This window comes from Ovis canadensis, chromosome 20, assembly GCF_042477335.2.
Source record: "Ovis canadensis isolate MfBH-ARS-UI-01 breed Bighorn chromosome 20, ARS-UI_OviCan_v2, whole genome shotgun sequence".
Taxonomy (NCBI): Eukaryota; Metazoa; Chordata; class Mammalia; order Artiodactyla; family Bovidae; genus Ovis; species Ovis canadensis.
Window position 1 is genome coordinate 53350907 of NC_091264.1, and position 20500 is coordinate 53371406.

Sequence of the window (20500 nt, forward strand, 5' to 3'; positions counted from 1 at the left end):
GGCAAGAACACTGGAATGGGTTGCCATTTCCTTCTCCAATGCATGAAAGTGACAAATGAAAGTGAAGTCACTCAGTTATGTCCAACCCTCAGCGACCCCATGGACTGCAGCCTTCCAGGCTCCTCCGTCCATGGGATTTTCCAGGCAAGAGTACTGGAGTGGGGTGCCACTGCCTTCTCCAGGGACTGAATTACACCACTGATTTTTGTAGCTTTGCAGATGCCAGCTGGTGAGACTTCTGATAAACTTTCATATAGATATAGAGATCTCCTATTGGTTCTGTTTTCCCAGAGAGCCCTGACTAATAATTTGGGGCTTCACATTACAAAATCAGAAATAAGAAAAGTAAAACCATGAGAGCAACAGCTTAACCAGAGATTCTTACAAACAGGAAGGGGGCTGGAAAGTTAAGAGGCATAGTCTCACTGATCCATTTCAATGCCAGGATCTCACTGGGGATGAAGATCTGCTATCTGTGGGTGACCTGAAGGGTGAAGCGCTTTCATTTGGGGATCTCATTCAAAAAGGGCCCCCCCCCCAACACCACCTCCCCTGAGTACTCTCTTCAGGAACCATCATCAGAATGCACTGAAGCATACAGCTCCACAGGTGTTTGTGTGGCTAACCATGAAACTAACGTCTCTTTTACTCCTCATTCTCTCTTCTCAGAGGAAGCACACAAAACAAAGCTAAATTAAGCTAATTATTTTCTCTCCTTAAAATGACTTGGCTCTAGAACTGAGGGCACTGTTTTGAAAAAAAGGCTTTTTCTCTCTTTCAAGCTCTTGCTTCCCCTTCTCCCCCTCATGTTTTTCTTTTTTCCTCACCTGGTACATTGGCCCCTCCCTGGTCCCAAAGCTGTTATTAAGAAACCACCATCTTTCAATGCGAATTCACATTAAGCCTTGTTTCCAGGTGTGGAATAAGGAGACTGGGGAGGCAATGTGTACAGTGGTTATACTCAGACGCCAGAGCTAAAATGCCAGTGAGCGATTTGCTCAACTTCTGTCTCAGGGACCTCCAAGTGTAAGATAAGTACATGCAATTATGGTGCCTGTTTCAAAGATCTGCAGTGAGGATGGAAGGAGTTTATACATAAGAAGTATTTAGAACTGCGCCTGGCACAAAGTAAGTAGTTATCAAGCATTAGCTACTGTAAATTTTATTATGTATTCATTATGAAAATGTTTTAAATGGAGAAAAGAAGATAATGAAAACCATGTTTATTCCTAAGATCCAAAGCTACCCATTGTCAATACGTTGGCATACCTAGCACTTTACCAATATTTGACATATACACACTTATGTCTGCTTTTAAATTAAAAATGGTGGCATATTATATAATTTTTGTTGTCTACTCTTTTCATTTAATATTATGCATATTTTCTATTCTTAGTATTCTTCAAAGACATGATTATTATGGGTATATGATATGCTACCATCTGGCTATGATATGATTTATTTAATCATTCCCTGACTACTGAGCCTTCAGATAATTTTGTTTTCCACTGTTACAAACAATCCTATAGCCAAGAAACCTAACTGATGCTTTTTATCTGCTTCTTGATTACTTCTGATATAGAAAGTGGGATCTGAGATTATTTCCGGTCATGTCTATCATCAGGCCCTTGGTAATCAAGGAATAGTACGCCAGTTGTCAGTTTAATACATATTCTAATCATACAGTTACAAACCAGGGTGGGGAGCAGGGTTGGAGAGGTGGTCAAAACAGCTTCCTAGCTTCTGCCAGGAGAACAGGGAGGCTGGATCTCATGACGCCAAACCTGGCCAGGCCAAACTACAGGCATTATTCCACCTGCTTTGGCCTAAGAGTTAACAGAAATTCATCGAGGCAACAGATTTTTCTGTATTATTTCTGTTTTTTAATTTGCTCACATTGATATTTTAGTGAAAAATCTGCAGATACTGTGTCAAGAAATGCCAGTTGATCTGTTTTATCAATAATTATCTATATAATTAATAATGTACTGTTATGTGTTTGAGATTCATAGACACATCGAGTCACATTAATCATCCCTATCATGCCTGGCATGATACAATCTCTGGTTGATGCAACTGTCATCTTTTCTTTTTTTTCTGCCTCTCTTAGCCAATTCCATTCCTCTCTCCTAAAATACCCATTCTCAAATACTTAAGGTATGTATATTCAGTCTAAATTGCAGGCCCTTTTTTCTTATATATGTGTCTATAAAAAATATAACATTCTGTGTAATTTTAAAATGTATATAGATTTTTGTTTGCTACCAATTTCACATTTCTTATCTCTATCATTGCAGCATTATGTCTTTGAAATCTGCTCATGATTCCATTTATAGATTTAATTCACTCCTGTGTATTATTCCTTCGGTGCATATTGTATATTTCACTTCTCTATTTTTCACAAGGAGGACTCTAGGTTGTCTTCAACTCTTTGCTTACATCAATAGTACTTCAAGAAGATACTTCATCTTTGTAAAAGCTGCTTGAAGAAAAAAATATTTGTATAGTTTTTCCCCATGGAAAAAATCCAAAAGAGAATAGCTGAAGCATAGGGCATTTTAAGTTATTTTTAGTATTAACTTGCTCTTCAAATGGTCTATACCATCCCTCATGACAATTAGCAGTGACTGAGGATACAAATTTCTCCGTACTTGACATTGTCAAAATTTATTTTTTGCCAATCACATAGATATAAGTTGCTATTTTTATCTTAATTTTTATTTATTTCTTTACTGGTGAGGCTGAACGTCTCATCCTATATTTGTTAACCATTTAGATTTCTCTTTTATAAACTGATTATTTTATTTGCTCACTTTTCTGTAGGATTATATTTCTACTGTATATTTTATAACTATTTCGTACATGCTTTTGGATTCATACTTTATCAGAAATATAAATAGCTTCTTGCAACCAAGCGCCCAGGCAAATTCTATTGTTTTATTATATAGATGGCATTTTAAAAAACTGAAGTATAGCTGATTTACAACATTGTGTTAGTTTCAGGTATACAGCAGTGATTCAGTGATACACCCATGTGGCTGCGTGCATGCGTGAGTGCCCAGTCGTGTTGAGCCGTTTGTGTCCCCATGGACTGTAGCCAGCAAGTCTCCCCCGTCCATGGAATTTTCCAGGCGACAATACTGGAGTTGGTTGCCATTTCTTACTTTAGGAGATCTTCCTAAGCCAGGGACTGAACCTGCATCTCCTGCACGGCAGGGGGATTCTTTACCACTGCACAACCTGGGAAGCCCTATACATATATATCCTATATACCTATGTATGTATATTATTTTTGGATTCTTTCCCTGTATTATAAAATATTGATATCAATGATATATGATATCATCATATAAATATGATATTTTATATCATATTGATATGATATCAGTATTTTATATCATATATGATATAAAATACTGATATGTGCTATAAAATAAGTCCTTGTTTCTTCTCTATTTTATATACAGTAGTGTGCTTACGTTAATTCCAAGTTCCTAATTTATGCCCTGCAGCTTCCCCTTTGGTAACCATAAATTTGTTTTCTATGGCTGTGGGTCTATTTCAGTTTTGTAAATAAATTCATTTGTAGCACTTTTTTTTTAGATTTCACCTAGAAGCAATATCATATGATTTTTGTCTTTGTCTGGCTCACTTCATTTAGTATGATAATCTCTATTTAAGTCAGTCCATGTTGCTGCAAATGCCATTATTTCATTCCTTTTTATGGCTGAGTAATATTTCATTATATATTATATATGTGTCTATGTGTGTGTGTGGCATATATATGCCACACCTCCTTTATCTAGTCATCTGTCAATTAGCCAAACTCTGTTTTAAATAACTTGTACTTTCTTACTATTGAAAAAATTCTAGTCAGTGAAGGAGATGGTGTTGCAAGTAACGTGGACATGCGGCTCCCTTGTTTCTTTGCTTTTTCCAGACCACTAAAACACTCTGTTCTCTTGAAATCTTGTCATTGGCATTTGAAACAACATGGATGGACCTAAAGGTAAAAGAAATGAGATAAGTCAGACAAATATTGTATGATTTCACTTATATGTGGAATCTAAGAAACAAAACAAACAAAACAAAGCAGAAACAGACTTATGGATACAGAGATTATGGATATGGTTGCCAGAGGGGATGGGGGTGGGAGGACAGGCAAAATAGATGGAGGGGATTAAAAGGTACAAACTCCCAGTTATAAAATAAATGTCACAGCAAAGTAATGTGCAGCATAGGAAATGCAGTCAATAATATTGTAATAACTTTGTATAGTGACAGATGGTAAGTAGACATCGTGGTGATCATTTTGTAATGTATAAAAATATCAAATCACCATGTTGTACACCTGAAACTAACACAGTATTGTATGTCAATTGTAGCCCAATAAAAACACTCTATTCTTGCATTTCTAGATTTTATTTTTCTAACAGAAAATAAACTTTTCTTTACTGTTTTATGCTGTAATTCATAGCATTAGTAGTAATGGCGATAACAGTCATTACATGGCCTTTATAGCAAACATTGTGCATAAGAAATATTCCATAAATGGGAAACTATAATAAATAAATCCTTGAACCAAAGATTGTCTGGATTTTTTCCATGTCCTTTGTGTTCTTAAATAGTTATTGTTTCTTCTCATACCTATTATTTTACATACATGTTGAGTTTTTCTTCTATTCCTACTTTCCTCATTTAAGAGTATGGCGTTTGGAAAAATGGTCAACTGACAAGGGTATGTCAAGCCTTCATTTGTAATCAGTTCAGTTCAGTTCAGTCACTCAGTCGTGTCTGACTCTGCGACTCCATGGACTGCAGCACACCAGGCCTCCCTGTCCATCACCAACACCCGGAGCTTGCTCCAACTCATGTCCATTGTGTCAATGATGCCATCAAACCATCTCATCCTCTGTTGTGCCCTTCTCCTCCCACCTTCAGTCTTTCCCAGCATCAGGGTCTTTTCCAATGAGTCAGTTCTTTACATCAAGTGGCCAAAGTATTGGAGTTTCAGCTTCAGTATCAGTCCTTCCAATGAATATTCAGGACTGTTTACATTCCTTTGTAATGGCCTCTCACAATTCTGGGAGTTTAGAGTAGTTGCAGGTGTCCCAGGGACAGGGAAGATAACTACACATCATCCTAGCCCAGACCACAGCAGCAGTATCGCACTGGCTCCACCTTCATTGTACACTCAACCCCTGCAGACATTCCAGACATACAATGGCACCTAGTCTGTGTTAGAGTTAGGCCAGGGATACTTTACAGAGGGTTACTGAACAGAAGTGTAGACTCAATACCAATGAGTATTTTTGAGCGATGTGTATAAAAATAGCTCAGGGTTGGGTGTAAGGTGGGGGTGGGGGTGGATGCTTTTTATTCACTGATGAAGTTTTCTTTGATGTGTAGGGATATAAATTTGAGTGGTATTCCTAGCCTGCAACTCTACCCTTTGCTTGTCAGCAAGAAGTGAAGTGGCCTACGTTGTGATTTTGAAAGCAGAAATACGGCACGTTTGCCCAAGTGATCCTGCCGCTTCCTCCAGGGGACAAGATGGCCTGCATTCTCTCCTCCTCCTTTCCAGAAGTCTGCAGTCCAGGGGTGAGGGGCTTCCTGGTTCAGCATCACCTGTGATTGAGAGCATGCTTTGCTAATTCTTGGGTTCAACATTCGAGAGTAGACTTACAGACATAAACTTCCTCTTTCAGCATAAATCTTAAGAGTAACCAAATAATATTTTGAGCCCTTTTTCTTGCTTCTCAACTGATTTAGAAGTCAGGAGACGAAGAGGTTTGTTGAGACTCCCAACAAGAATAGAGTTTGTTAAACAATAGAGGTAATTAGATTTCTCCCCTAGACATTTTGATTTAGTAAGTCTAAGGTGGGACAACTCATAGAAGTCTTCATTTTTAACAAGATTCCCAAGTAAGAATGTAGTAGGCTGCCAAGCTGACTCTGGAAATGTTGTTTTAAATGCATTCAGGAGAGGCTCTGATGCCCCAGGACCAGGAAGATTTTTAAATGGAAATCTCCAAATTCACATAAGTGGAATTTTATTTTTTACTTAATTTTACATAAAATTGTATAGCAAAAATCAATACTTATTGAGCAGCTATTTTTTTATTTTTTTAAGTTTTTTATTTTTTAAATTTTAATATCTTTAATTCTTACATGCGTTCCCAAACATGAACCCCCCTCCCACCTCCCTCCCCATAACATCTCTCTGGGTCATCCCCATGAGCAGCTATTTTTATTAGTCACTCAGTCACAAGCTTCAGATACATGATTCCAACCTTTACAATAATCATAAAGGCATTCATTTTTATTCCAAATTTTTCCAGATGAGGAATCCAAGGACCAGAGAAATTATATGGCATTCCTAAAGCATTACAGGCAACTAAATAACAGCTCTGAAGTTTGAACTCATATGTTTCTTCAGTATCCTTTCTACTATACTATTTATACCTCATTTATACCTATATGTGTTCATGAAACAACCATTAATCAGTGAATCCAAAGAGTTAGAGTTCCTTCCCACCTTACAAAATGTTACCCTCAAAATCTGTTTATTCCAAAATCAAAATTTTGTCTCCAGATCATATTTGGTACTTATCAGTTCAGTTCAGTCGCTCAGTTGTGTCCAACTCTTCATGACCCCATGAATCGCAGCACGCCAGGCCTCCCTGTCCATCACCAACTCCTGGAGTTCACTCAGACTCACGTCCATCGAGTCAGTGATGCCATCCAGCCATCTCATCCTCGGTCATCCCCTTCTCCTCCCACCCCCAATCCCTCCCAGCATCAGAGTCTTTTCCAATGAGTCAACTCTTTGCATGAGGTGGCCAAAGTACTGGAGTTTCAGCTTTAGCATCATTCCTTCCAAAGAAATCCCAGGGCTGATCTCCTTCAGAATGGACTGGTTGGATCTCCTTGCAGTCCAAGGGACTCTCAAGAGTCCAGATAACAGAGGACACCTTCACTGAGACAGTGCATGGATGAATTAAAGGGATATAAGTTCCATTGAGATAAATCCATGTGACTCCATATTCTCTTCCCAATGGTGTATAATAATTAATAAACAAATCATGGCTTCCTTTTCATCACCTCATTTTCTACATAGTCATCAAAAGTAAAAGGCATTCATTTGAGAGCATAATGGAAAGAACATAGAAATTGGAGCTCAGCTTCCGAGGTTCTAATTTTATCTCTTTCACTTTCTGGCAAGTCATCTGCCTTATTTAATCTGAGCTTTCCTCAACTATAAAGTAATAAAAATGGTCAAGATCTAGAATCTGTATGGCCATTTCTCCCATTTTACCCCATGGAAAACGTTACAAAATGATAATGACATTTTCTTTTCTTAATTGACTTGCAGGCTTTGCTGTAATCTTCTCAGTCCAGGGCTCTAGAAAAGTACACCAATTGATGAGAAGTGGCATGCAATATCCCCTATTTACCATTGCTAATATAGATCACATCTAAAATCTTTCCACCTTTAAGACTGCTGTCTGTAGAGACCAAAGAGACAGTAGCAAGTTAATAAAAATTTAAAAAAAAAAAAACCCTAAGCCAGAACTTAACATGAACCTAAAAGAGTTTAAGGAAGGCCACATTATCATAATGACTTGTTTCGGGCATGGTCATTTTCATATAAAAATTTCCATAGCCAGTGATTTCTCTCCATATCTGAAAATATGCAGCTTGACCTCTAAGTAAGGAAAAGAATGGAAATCTCCTGCCCTAACTTCTCTCCATCTGAAGCATTATAAGCAATACCAGCAGAGTACCTGTTTTAAAATCTAGAAGAAGAGCCCTGCAGTAAATATGATCTCATACCAATTTCAAAGCCCCTGGGTGAGAAGGACCCAACAGCTGTGTCTGTGCTTTAGGGCAGGTGGAGTAACCAGAGCAGAAGCCACCGGGGCCTTGTTAGTGAGAGCATGCAGACTGCTCCCCACAACTATGACCTGGTCTTTCTCCTTCTCTTCCTGTAACCCCCATCTAGAAATCGTACCTGGTTAGTCAGGATTTTCTAGTAGAGATACTTCATAAATCAAGAACCATCTTCAGATAGATCTGCTCTCAGGAAAATTTCTGTCCACCAGGCAGGTACCCCAGGAAACTATTATTCCCTCAGGAATCAAGAAACTCCCAGCCTGGAATCCACCATCACATTAAGTCTAGTTGTGACATTAAATGATCTTGGTTTCTAAATAATATGTCTTGGGTTCAAATCTATAGGCACTTTTGTGAGTCTGATCAAGATTTGAAGTTAACATGTTCATCATCTGTCCATCTAAACAATATTTACGTTTTTCAAGTCTCTGGAACCATCTCCCTATCCCACGCTTAGCAAACTGATGAAGCAGTGTTACATGTTCCACTTCTGAGAGCTTCCCATGTGATACGTATTTTCCCTTTGCTGATAATATAAGCTTCCTGCCACCTGTGACCCAATAGGTTGTAGTTGTTTGTTTGCTAATCGACACAAAGCTCTCTTCCACTTAGCCCTGCACTTGACCCTGTACTGCCTCATATGCTAGAGTCTAATAATTTCCCCTGAGTTCTAGTTACAGCTTGCACCTGGTGTTTCCTTTATTACCAGCAGCCTTCCTAGAAGCACAATCCTATGCTACATCCAAAAGCAGAAGCACAACGTGCTTTAAGGATGAGAGTCAGGTATTCACAAAATGCAGAATTCAAGAACTGCCTGTCCTTTCCTGCCATACGTATCCACGTAGAGCACCTTGTGTGTGCTTTTCCTGACAGTTTGAAAGGGCCTTTGAGGTTTAATCAGTAGATAGTGGCAAAAGGATAACACAGTTGTTCAGAGTGGGAATTCTTATCTCCCTGCTCCTGCCGGCAGAACACCAAAGACTGCACGCTCTGCAGCTTATTTAGCTGTAAGGAAGAGGGGTCAGGGTGATTCGTGAGTTACTATATATAAAATACTACTTTCTCAACTCAAAAGTGATCTCTAGGCAAAATGGAACGGCCATTTTTAAGAAGCTCAAGGTAAAAAAAAAAATTTAAGGAAACACATTCATTTCCCCTGTAGTTCATATTAGAATAATTTCTGAATTACCAATCTTGATCGTTTTTGGTGTTCTTTTTACTTTTATTTTAGCAAAATGATCATTCCTAATTAAGTCAATGATAGAAAATTTAAAAGATGGGCATTAAAAATTAATCTCTATGGATGTACCAGTACAAGAAAGTATCCATGACCTGCAGTGACTAAACAAGCACTGATTTTTTTTTTTTTAAGAGCAGTTAGGATCTAGATTCATAATGACAATTCAAAAATTCTCTGAAAACACCTGAGTTTTTAATATAAAAATTGTACATGTTTACCATATTTTGTGCTGTGTCTAACTCTTTGTGACTTCATGGGCTGTAGCCTGCCAGGCTCCTCTGTCCATGGGATTTTCCAAGCAAGAATACTGAAGTGGGTTGCCACTTCCTTCTCTAGGGGATCTTCCAAACCTAGGGATTGAACCTGTGTTTTCTGCATCTCCTGCACTGACAGGCGGATTCTTTATCACTGTGCCACCTAGGAAGCCTTTAACATATTTACTATATATATTTTATATAATTATACTTTATGGTTCTATTAGAAATACTAAAGGTTGGGGAAGAAGGGATAAATTAGGAGCTAGGGATTAACAGATATATAATACTATATATAAAATAGACCAACAAGACCTCCTACTATACAGCACAGGGAATTATATTCAATATCTTATAATAACCTGTAATGACTAGAGGGAGAGGGTGGGATGATTTGGGAGAATGACATTCTAACATGTATACTATCATGTGAATTGAATCGCCAGTCTATGTCTGACGCAGGATGCAGCATGCTTGGGGCTGGTGCATGGGGATGACCCAGAAAGATGTTCTGGGGAGGGAGGTGGGAGGGGGGTTCATGTTTGGGAATGCATGTAAGAATTAAAGATTTTAAAATTTAAAAAAAATAAATAAATTAAAAAAAATAAAGTGAATGGAAATCTACACCATAAAAAAAAAAAAAAAGAAAAGAATCTGAAAGACTATAACTGAATCACTTTGCTGTATATCTGAAACTAAACACACATTGTAAATCAACTACATTTCAATTTCAACAATGCTATTTAGCATTCTAATTATTTTATTAATTCAAATTTCCTACAACACATTGTAAACTGCTTTGCTTCTTTTAGTGTGGTTCGGGGACCAGCAGAGTTGGCTTCACCTGAGAATTTTTTGGCATTGCAAGTTATTTGCAATCCACTCCTACTGACTCAGAATCTGCATTTTTAACAAGATCCCTAGGTGGTTTAGATGTACCTGAAAATGTAAGAAGTTTGGGAATAAAGTCTGGCAATTGTAAATAATGCTGCTAAAAACATTGGGTTGCATGTATCTTTTCAAATTAGTGTTTCTGTATGGAAGCAACCCATATACATACACATATACATAAACACAGATGATAAGTGCTATGAAAAGGAACATGACCACAAAGAAAGGACACAAAACAGTACATATTGTATTATTCTGTATATGAAATTCTAGAACAGGTCAAACTAAATTGTAATGGAAGGGAGAATTTCAGTGTTTGCCTGGAAGTGGGGGTTGGTAGAATTTACAGGAAATCATCATGAAGGAACTTTATGAAGAAACAGAAATGTTTCTCTTCCATTATCACCATGATATTTACATAGGAATATGCTTACTGGTGGCTTAGATGGTAAAGAATCGGCATGTAAGGCAAGAGACCCAGGTTCAATCCCTGAGAAGGGAAGATCCCCTGGAGAAGGGCACACAACCCACTCCAGTATTCTTGCCTGGAGAATCACATGGACAAAGGAGCCTGGCAGGCCACAGTCCACAGGGGTCACAAAAAGTCAGACACAACTAAGCAACTAACACTTTCACTTTCTTATATGTATACATACATAAACATGTATATAGAATGCAATACTACTTAGATATAAAAAAAAGGTATAAAATTGTGCCCATTTGAAACAACATGAATGGACTTGGACTTTTAGAGGACATTATGCTAAATGAAATGTTGGACAAAGAAAGACAAATATGGTATGATATTAGATGTAAAATCAAAAAAATATAACAAAATAATGAATATTACAAAAAAGAAGCATCCCCACAGATATAGAGAAGAAACTAGTGGTTACCAGTGGGGAAAGGGAAGAGGGAGAGGAAATATGGGGTAATAAATTATGTATAAAATATGCTACAAGGATGTATTGTACAACATTGGGAATATAGCAGATATTTTATATTAACTATAATGGGAAAATCCCCTGGAGGAGGAATGGCAACCCACTCCAGTATTTCTGCCTGAAAAATCCCATGGACAGAGAAGCCTGGCAGGCTACAGTCCAAAGAGTAGCAAAGAATCAGACACAACTCAGAGACTAAACACACACACACACATAAATGAAGTATAACCTTTAAAAATTGCAAATCATTGTATTGTAGTAATACAACTGTAGGGAAAAAGAAATGAGACTGAACTTTCAGTCTCACAGACAAGACCTCAGATTCAAGCTTTATGACTTTTGACTTTGCATGTTCCTGAATTTCTTTAGACATCATATTCTTCTTTTTTAGAAAAAGCACAATAATATATATTTTAAAAATTGCTCAGAGGTTAAAGATAGTTAATACATATGAAGAAGCTAATTAGCAAAAGATCGTGTCTTATCTTGTGTCCTAAGGTAATTGCTTCTTAGTTTTACACCATGTTGGTTTTTGAAACGTTCTAAAGGAATGCTCTATTTTTGGATAGCAGGGAGACTTGTATCTAAATTTTCTCTTGCTTTTGTAAACTTCTGGCTTTTTCCCTGGTATAGTAAAGTCATCAGTTCTGTCCACATTGATCGTAGGTTAAATACAATCCATTCAAAACTTCAGCAGAATTTTTGGTTAAATTGAGAATCATTTTCTGAAATTGATAAAAGAATTAAGCAACTTTGAAAAGGAATAACAAGGCAGGTGAACTTAATTTGAAAGATAAGGAAATTTATTCTACAGATGTAATTAAGACAATCTGATGTTCTCATAGGGCCAGGAAAATGGCCCAAGGAAACAGAACAAAGAATCCAGCCACAGACCTTTACACATGTGATTTCATGACAAAGGCGACATCTCAGAGAGGTAGCTAGTGGGTTTCTTTTTCAATAAATAGTGCTAGAACAACTGGATAACACTATGGGGAAAAGTGTTGACCATGACCTCACTGCACATGGAAAAATAAACTCCAGACAGTTTATAGGTTTAAATGTGAAAATAATTTTAAATGAGAACATTTAAAAGGTAACTTCGGAAAAAACGTCATGATACTGGTACAGACAAAAACAAACCCCAAATCAATAACCATAAATAAAAGAAATTTAAATTATATTATTGTAAAATAAAGTATGGCTGTTTATCTAAAGACACACTAATAAAAGTGTAAAGACAAGCCATAGAGTGGAGAAAGTAATTTTTGAATCAGATATCTGAAAAAGACTAATATAAGAATATACAAAGAAAACCTACAAATCAATCAAAAGCTGCAGGAAACCAAACAGAAAAATTGGTAAAAATTTTTATCACATTTTTATCACTTTACTGTAAAAGATATCCAAATGGTCGATGAGCATAGAGAAATTGTGCTCAGCTTCGTTCTTCTATAGGAAAATGCAAATTAAATTAAGATGTGTGACTACTACTCCATATCTTCTGTAATACCAAAATGAAAATGGCAGATAATACCAAGTCTCAGGTTTACTACGAATTCATATTCTTGCCTGGAGAATCCCATGGGCAGAGGAGTCTGGCAGGCTACAGTCCATGGGATCACAAGAGTTGGACACAACTTAGCACTATCTTTCTTTCTCAAGTTATGTCCTTATAATTTGTGCAATTACATGTAAATACGTTACATTTCAATTAAAAGTTAATTAAAAATCTCTGCTCATTTATGGTAAAACTCTTAGCAAACAAATGGGGAAACTCTCTTAAACTGATTAAGGATATCTGCATGCATGCTAATTCTCTTTTGTCGTGTCCGACTCTTTGCAACCCCATGGCTGTAGGCTGCCAGGCTCCTCTGTCCATGGGGATTCTCCAGGCAAGAATACTGGAGTGGGTTGCCGTACAATCCTCCAGGGGGTCTTCCAGAACCAGGGATCAAACCCTCATCTCTTATGTCTCCTGCATTGGCAGGCAGGTTCTTTACCACTAGCACTACCTGGAACACCACACTTAGTAGTGAAATATAGAAAATTTCCCCTCATATCTAGATCACTAACACCCGTTTAGCATTTTATTAGAGGCCGTAGGTAGTAGAAAAGGTGAAAGAGGAAAAAGAAAGGAAGAAAGGAAATAAAACTTACAGAAAATATGCCAGAACTCATAAAGAAACAATTGGTATTTATACACAAATTTAGAAAATTGCTGACTAAAATGTAAATTTTTGTTTCTTAAAATATAAAAAACCAAGTAACTAAACTTCTAAAATTTTTCAAGCAGTGTATTAGTTTTATAGCCAGAAAATCAACAATAAAGATACTGTCATTAAAAATAGAGTTAATGAGGTGGATGAACCTAGAACCTATTATATGGAGTGAAGAGAGTCAGAAAGAGAAATACAGTATTCTAATGCATATATACAGAATCGAGAAAAATGGTACTGAAGAATTTTTCAGGGCAGCAATGGAGAAACAAGACATAGAGAATAGACTTATGGGCATGGGGGAAGGAGAGGAGAGGGTGAGATGTATGGAAAGAGTAACATGGAAACTTACATTACCATATGCAAAATAGATAGCCAATAGGAATTTGCTGTATGGTTCATGAAACTCAAACAGGGGCTCTGTATCAACCTAGAGGCGTGGGATGGGGCGGGAGATGGGAGGTTCAAAAGGGAGGGAATATATGTATACCTATAACTGATTCATGTTGAGGTTTGACAGAATACAACAAAATTCCGTAAGGCAATTATATTTCAATAAAAAAATAAATTAAAAAAAAAGAAAAGAAAAGCAGAGATGAAAACCTACGGGTTCAAGGTTTTCTACCCCACCTTTCATGCAATCCACACAAACCATTAAACAGGATCAGATGCCACAGTCCATCTTGCTAGTACAGGTTAGAGACCACTTGTTCCTCCCTGGGTCTCACAACTCTTGGTTTTCCATTTTTTCTTTGTATTCGGACTTAAGGACAGGTTTTGCTTCTCTTTTTAACTGAATGTCTATATTTAAACTCTAGCATATACAGAGCTTTGGCATTCACTAAACAGTCCTTTCCAGATTCTTTCCTGTCCTGAATCTATGCCATACTTACCCTAGATGCCATTTTTTCCTAGCTGTCAGTTCCACCTCCATACTATCACCAGGCCCCTTAAACTGACTTATAATTGAAAAGATACTGAGTATTTCTTTTTGCTCCTCTTTGAGACACACAATACAAAGGGTCAATGTTATGGTGTATTTATGATTTGCAATTTTTTTCACTGATATACACCACATACCTGTGTAGTTATAAAAAAATCTATGGAAAATGCTGGTAAGAAAATTGAATTTGAACACAGTTTCTTTTGTGATCTGAGCTAATATTACATTGGTAGTAATACAGCATTACCTGACAGAGGTCTTTGGGGTTTCTGATTATGGACCCAAACAAGTCACAGTGTAATCCATCACAGTTACACACAGACAGTGTATAACTCGGCTTTGAGTTAACTCACTTGATTATCCTTGAAGGTGCTGCTGAATACTTTAATTTTTATTCCAGCCATATGGAAAAGGTGCATTGTATGGTACAGGCAATTGCGTTTACTAGAAAATACCCTTGGCTTGCTTTATTATGTGCGTGGAGGTGAGGGGAGGAAAAAAAATCTCATTAGTTATTTTCTTCAACTTTGAAAAGAAAAACAAAATTAATCTATAGAAACTTCTTTCAGTAGAGTTCCAAGTGCAAAAGTCAGTGTCATAGATTTAGCTCCCAAGAAGAAGTTTGACCATGAATGAGGATGTGAAATGCATCCATAGTTTAGTCAAGTTGAGTTAAGATCTCAGGAGCTGTGTCTATTCCAAATTTTAAATATGCTTATTATGGCTTGTTCAGATCCCCTGTGCTGTGGGGTATGATAATTCCTGAAAAAGCAGTTCTTCTGGCAGACTAAGGGAACAGTTTGCTTTTGCCTCAGGCTATTAACATTTCAATAAAACAGTCGTCAACTGTGATAACAATTCATCTTTAGGGGACTCTATCTATTATTAACCTTATTAAATAACAAGTTTATCATTGCTGACATGTAGATTTTCCAGCCTTCATCAAACATGCTTCTCACTCCGGTTCTCTTTCACTCTCTCTCTGTTTAAAAATTTAGTTCAATTAAGCCGAATTTCTGTGCCAAGCACATGTTTACAAGTTTGTTGGTTTGTTTTTCTTTGGAGCAATTTGAAAATGATCATCATTCCCAATAATAGTTGATTAAGCTAAACACATTCCATGTGCTTTGTTGAGGACCACAGTCTGTTAAGCAAGCATAATTTACTAATTTTGACTGGTTTCTCTGAAATAGACAGTTGTCAATCTTAAGAAAATTTATCTCTAGGAAAGAGCAGGGGGTCAAAAGGTATTGGTTAAATTTTATTTTCACATAGCAGTAAGGAGGGATACTAGGCAATTATGTTCCTTACCAACAGCATGTTGCCCAACATCTTTAATTGAAATAATAAAAAACTCCCTATTTAATCTACAACTGACAAGAGAAAAACAAATCCAGCATTAATCTTCTGAAATACATGAAGAAAAGGAAGGTATAGAAGCAATTGTTCATCAGCTGTTTGGGGAACTGAAACTGATCCCCTGAAAGTGAAACTGAAGTCACTCAGTTGTGTCCAACTCTTTGTGACCCCATGGACTGTAGCCCACCAGGCTCCTCCGTCCATGGGATTCTCAAGGCAAGAATACTGGAGTGGGTTGCTGTTTCCTTCTCCAGGGGATCTTCTCAACCCAGGGATTGAACCCAGGTCTCAAAAAAGGGCAGGCAGACACTTTAACCTCTGAGCCACCAGGGTAGTTCAGTTGCTCAGTTGTGTCCAGCTCTTTGTGACCCCATGGACTACAGCACACCAGGCTTTCCTGTCCTTCACCATCTCCTGGAGCTTGCTCAAACTCATATCCGTTGAGTCGGTGATGCCATCCAACTATCTTGTCCTGTAGCCCCTTTCTCCTCCTTCAATCTTTCCCAGAATCCAGGTCTTTTCTAGTGAGTCAGTTCTTCGCATCAGGTGGCCAAAGTATTGGAGTTTCAGCTTCAGCATCAGTCCTTCTGATAAATATACAAGGTTTATTTCCTTTAGAATTGACTTGTTTGATCTCCTTGTAGTCCAAGGGACTCTCAAGAGTCTTTTCCAACACCACAGTTCAAAAGCATCAATTTTTCAGTGCTCAACCGTATTTATGGTCCAACTCTCACATCCATACATGACTACTGGAAAAACCATATCTTTGACTATACAGACCTTTGTTTTAGAAATCATTTTAAAGTATATAAAGCTGTAAGTGTTTAATCTAAAAAAAAAGATTTCAGGAAGAATGTTATGATTAATTTACATTGGGGAACGCTAGTTAGGATTGGGATTTTAAAAACTCTGCAGCCATGTACAGAATTAATTTTGTTGTAAAATTAATTTACCTGTCTGGAGGCAGGTAAACTATGAAAGAGCAGGAGACTTCACAAAAGAGGAGAGGACCTAAACCTATGTAGAGAGGCAGGTAAGCAGATACATAATGATCGCTTTGAAGAGTATTCAACAGGGCTTGATGAAAGGATAATGATGGCTATGGGGAAGAAAAATAACTCTTGAGATTTTCAGGTTGAACAGGTAGATAGTTGATGATGTCATCAACCATCAGTTGTGCCAGAAAAGCATAAAGATAAATGTTTTAGTGAGAAGATACTGAGTTCTGTTGGTGTAAGTGTTTTTGGAGTTTGTGTATGACATCTTGGTGCTGAAACAAGAGTGTTTACAGGGCTAGAAAAAAATCAGCAAAGTTGGACAGTCACATTTCCAGGACGAAGCAAACTTTTGGGTTAAAAAATATATACATACACCTGAGGTCCACATTTGGATAAAACATTTTCCCAATTTGGATTTGTTCCCATCTTCTGTTCATTTTGCATTTGTACTTTCTAAAAATATCTCTAATACATCTCTTTCTCTTCATTTCCACAACTCACTAACTAAAAAATGCAAAATAAATCAAATTAGAACTTTGTCTTGCATGATCTAGTATAATAGTCACTCAGCAGGTCATCCTGCCTTCAGTTTGGTCCCTGACAGATAAATTTCCTGCATAGCTATCAGAATGACTGCTATGGAATGGAGATATATACGTTAAAATAATGCTTCCAGCCAGTAGTACTATGGAACATAACACCTCTTTTTTATAAAACCTATTTAGCACTTTTTCTGTAACGGCAAAATATCCACCTCTACACATCTCCCTTCTCTTTACGAATGTCAAGACTTTGGTAGGCAGCAACAGGAACTGTCTGGCTCTCAACATTTTACCATGTTTTTTCTTACTTCGCATGCCCTGATCCTCTTTGTGATTTAACCATTAGCTTTCCAAAAGTGTTCTCCTTCACACCTTCTCTTTGTGCACGAATATTAAACTAAATCGATTAAATGTTTAGTCTTACAAAGTACAGGGATAGAAAACAAGGAGTTGGTTACAAATTGAAATCTAGACAGCTCATTCGGAATTTTACTTCTATTTCACCTTCTCTTCTGTCCAATCAAAAGAACCTTTTGGCACCCTTTTTTGGGCCAATCTTGGGCTAAAGTAAATTGCTAATTTGGGCTAAAGTAAAGCATTGACTTTACTTTTTGTCAGGTGACAGCTGCCATAATGACCTTGGAGTTAGAACAGAATATTCAAGTCAGACAGACTTAGTGATTGAATAACAACAATAACAATTCTATGTGAAGGTGATGCTCACTTCAAGCTTCCTATTTAAAAGGCCTCAGGACTAGAAGCTGATTTTCTTGAACGAATTGCTATAAAGCCAGCATTCCAAGCTTCTCTTGGCTTTACCCATATCTTCCAAATTGCAAAATAAAACAGAAACTTTCTATAATAGAACATTGCCTCCACCTGCAGTTAGAAAGACATTTATAGCAAGAATCTCACTTATACAAAAGTAGCTTTCTCCAGCAAAGAACTTGGAAGAAGATGGTTTATTTAAATGAATTTTAGATCACCATTAATTTTGAGTCCAGTTGAAGCATCTCAATACAGTATGACTTCCAGAAACAGTTAATATTAGTTCTATAGTTTTTTTTTACTTTTATTGAAGGGTTACTGCTTTACAGAATTATTGTTGTTTTCTGTCAAACCTCAACATAAATCAACCACAGGTATACATATATCCCCTCCCTTTTGAACCTCCCTCCTGTCTCCCTCCCCATCCCACCCCTCTAGGTTGATACAGAGCTCCTGTTTGAGTTTCCTGAGCCATATGGCAAATTCCCATTGGCTATCTATTTTACACGTGGTAATGTAAGTTTCCATGTTACCTTCTCCATACATCTTACCCTCTCCTCGCCTCTCCCCACGTCCATAAGTCTATTCTCTATGTTTGTTTCTCCATTGCTGCCCTGTAGATAAATCTTCAGAACCATTTTTCTAGATTCCATATATGTGTGTTAGAATACAACATTTATCTTTCTCTTTCTGACTCACTTCACTGTGTATAATAGGTTCTAGGTTCATCCTCTTCATCAGAACTGACTCATATGTGTTCCTTTTTATGGCTGAGTAATATTCCATTGTGTATATGCACCACAGCTTCTTTATCCATTCATCTGTCAATGGGCATCTAGATTACTTCCATGTTCTAGCTATTGTAAATAGTGCTGCAATGAACAATGGGATACATGTGTCTTTTTCAACTCTGGTTTCCTCAGGGTATATGCCTAGGAGTGGGATTGCTGGGTCGTATGGTAGTTTTATTCCTAGTTTTTAAGGTATCTCCATATCATCTTCCATAGTGGCTGTATCAATTTACATTCCCACAAACAGTGCAAAAGCATTCCTTTTTCTCCACACCCTCTCCAGGATTTACTATTTGTGGACTTTTTGATGATGGCCATTCTGACCCATGTGAGGTGATATCCCATTGTGGTTTTGATTTGCATTTCTCTAATAATGAGCGATGTTGAGCATCTTTTCATGTGTTTGTTAGCAATCTGTATGTCATCTTTGGAGAAATGTCTTTTTAGGTCTTTTACCCACTTTTTGATTGGGTTGCTTGTTTTCCTAGTGTTGAGTTGTATGAGTTTCTTGTTTATTTTGGAAATTAATCCTTTGTCAGTTGTTTCATTTGCTATTATTTTCTTCCATTCCAAGGGTTGTCTTTTCACCTTGCTTATAGTTTCCTTTGCTGTGGAAAAGCTTTTAAGTTTAATCAGGTCCCACTTGTTTATTCTTGCTTTTATTTTCATAACTCGATGAGGTGGGTCATAGAGGATCTCATTTTGATTTATGTTATTGAGAGTTCTGCCTATGTTTTCCTCTAAGAGTTTTATAGTTTCTGGTCTTACATTTAGGTCTTTAATCCATTTTGAGTTTATCTTTGTATATGATGTTAGGAAGTGTTCTAAATTAACTCTTTTCCATATAGCTGTCCAGTTTTCCCAGCACCATTTATAGAAGAGATTGTCTTTGCCCCTTTGTATATTCTTGCCTCCTTTGTCAAAAATAAGGTACCCATAGGTGCATGGGTTTATTTCTGGGCTTTCTATCTTTGTTTCATTGGTCTATATTTCTGTTTTAGTGCCAGTACCATCCTGTACAAATACCATACCATACAGTATCATATTGTTGACTGTAACTTTGTAGTATAATCTGAAGTCAGGAAAGTTGATTCTTCCAGTTCCATTCTTCTTTCTCAAGACTGCTTTGGTTATTCGGGGTCTTTTGTGTTTCCATATGAATTGTGAAATTTTTTGTTCTAGTTCTGTGAAAAATGCCATTGGTAATTTGATAGGGATGGCACTGAGTCTGTAGATTGTGTTTGGTAGAATAATCATTTTCCCAATATTGATTCTTGCTACCAGGGAACATGGAATATCTTGCCATCTGTTTATGTCATCTCTGATTTCTTTCATTAGTGTCTTATAATTTTCTGTGTACAGTTCTTTTGTCTCCTTAGGTAAGTTTATTCCTAGATATTTAATTCTTTTTGTTGCAACGGTGAATGGGATTGATTCCTTAATTTCTCTTTCTGATTTTTCATTGTTAGTATATAGAAATGCAAGTGATTTCTGTGTATTGATTTTGTATCTCACAACTTTGATAAATTCACTGATTAGCTCTAGTAATTTTCTGATACTATCTTTAGGGTTTTCTATGTACAGTATCATGTCATCTGAAAACGGTGAGAGCTTTACTTCTTTTCTGATTTGGATTCCTTTCATTTCTTTTTCTT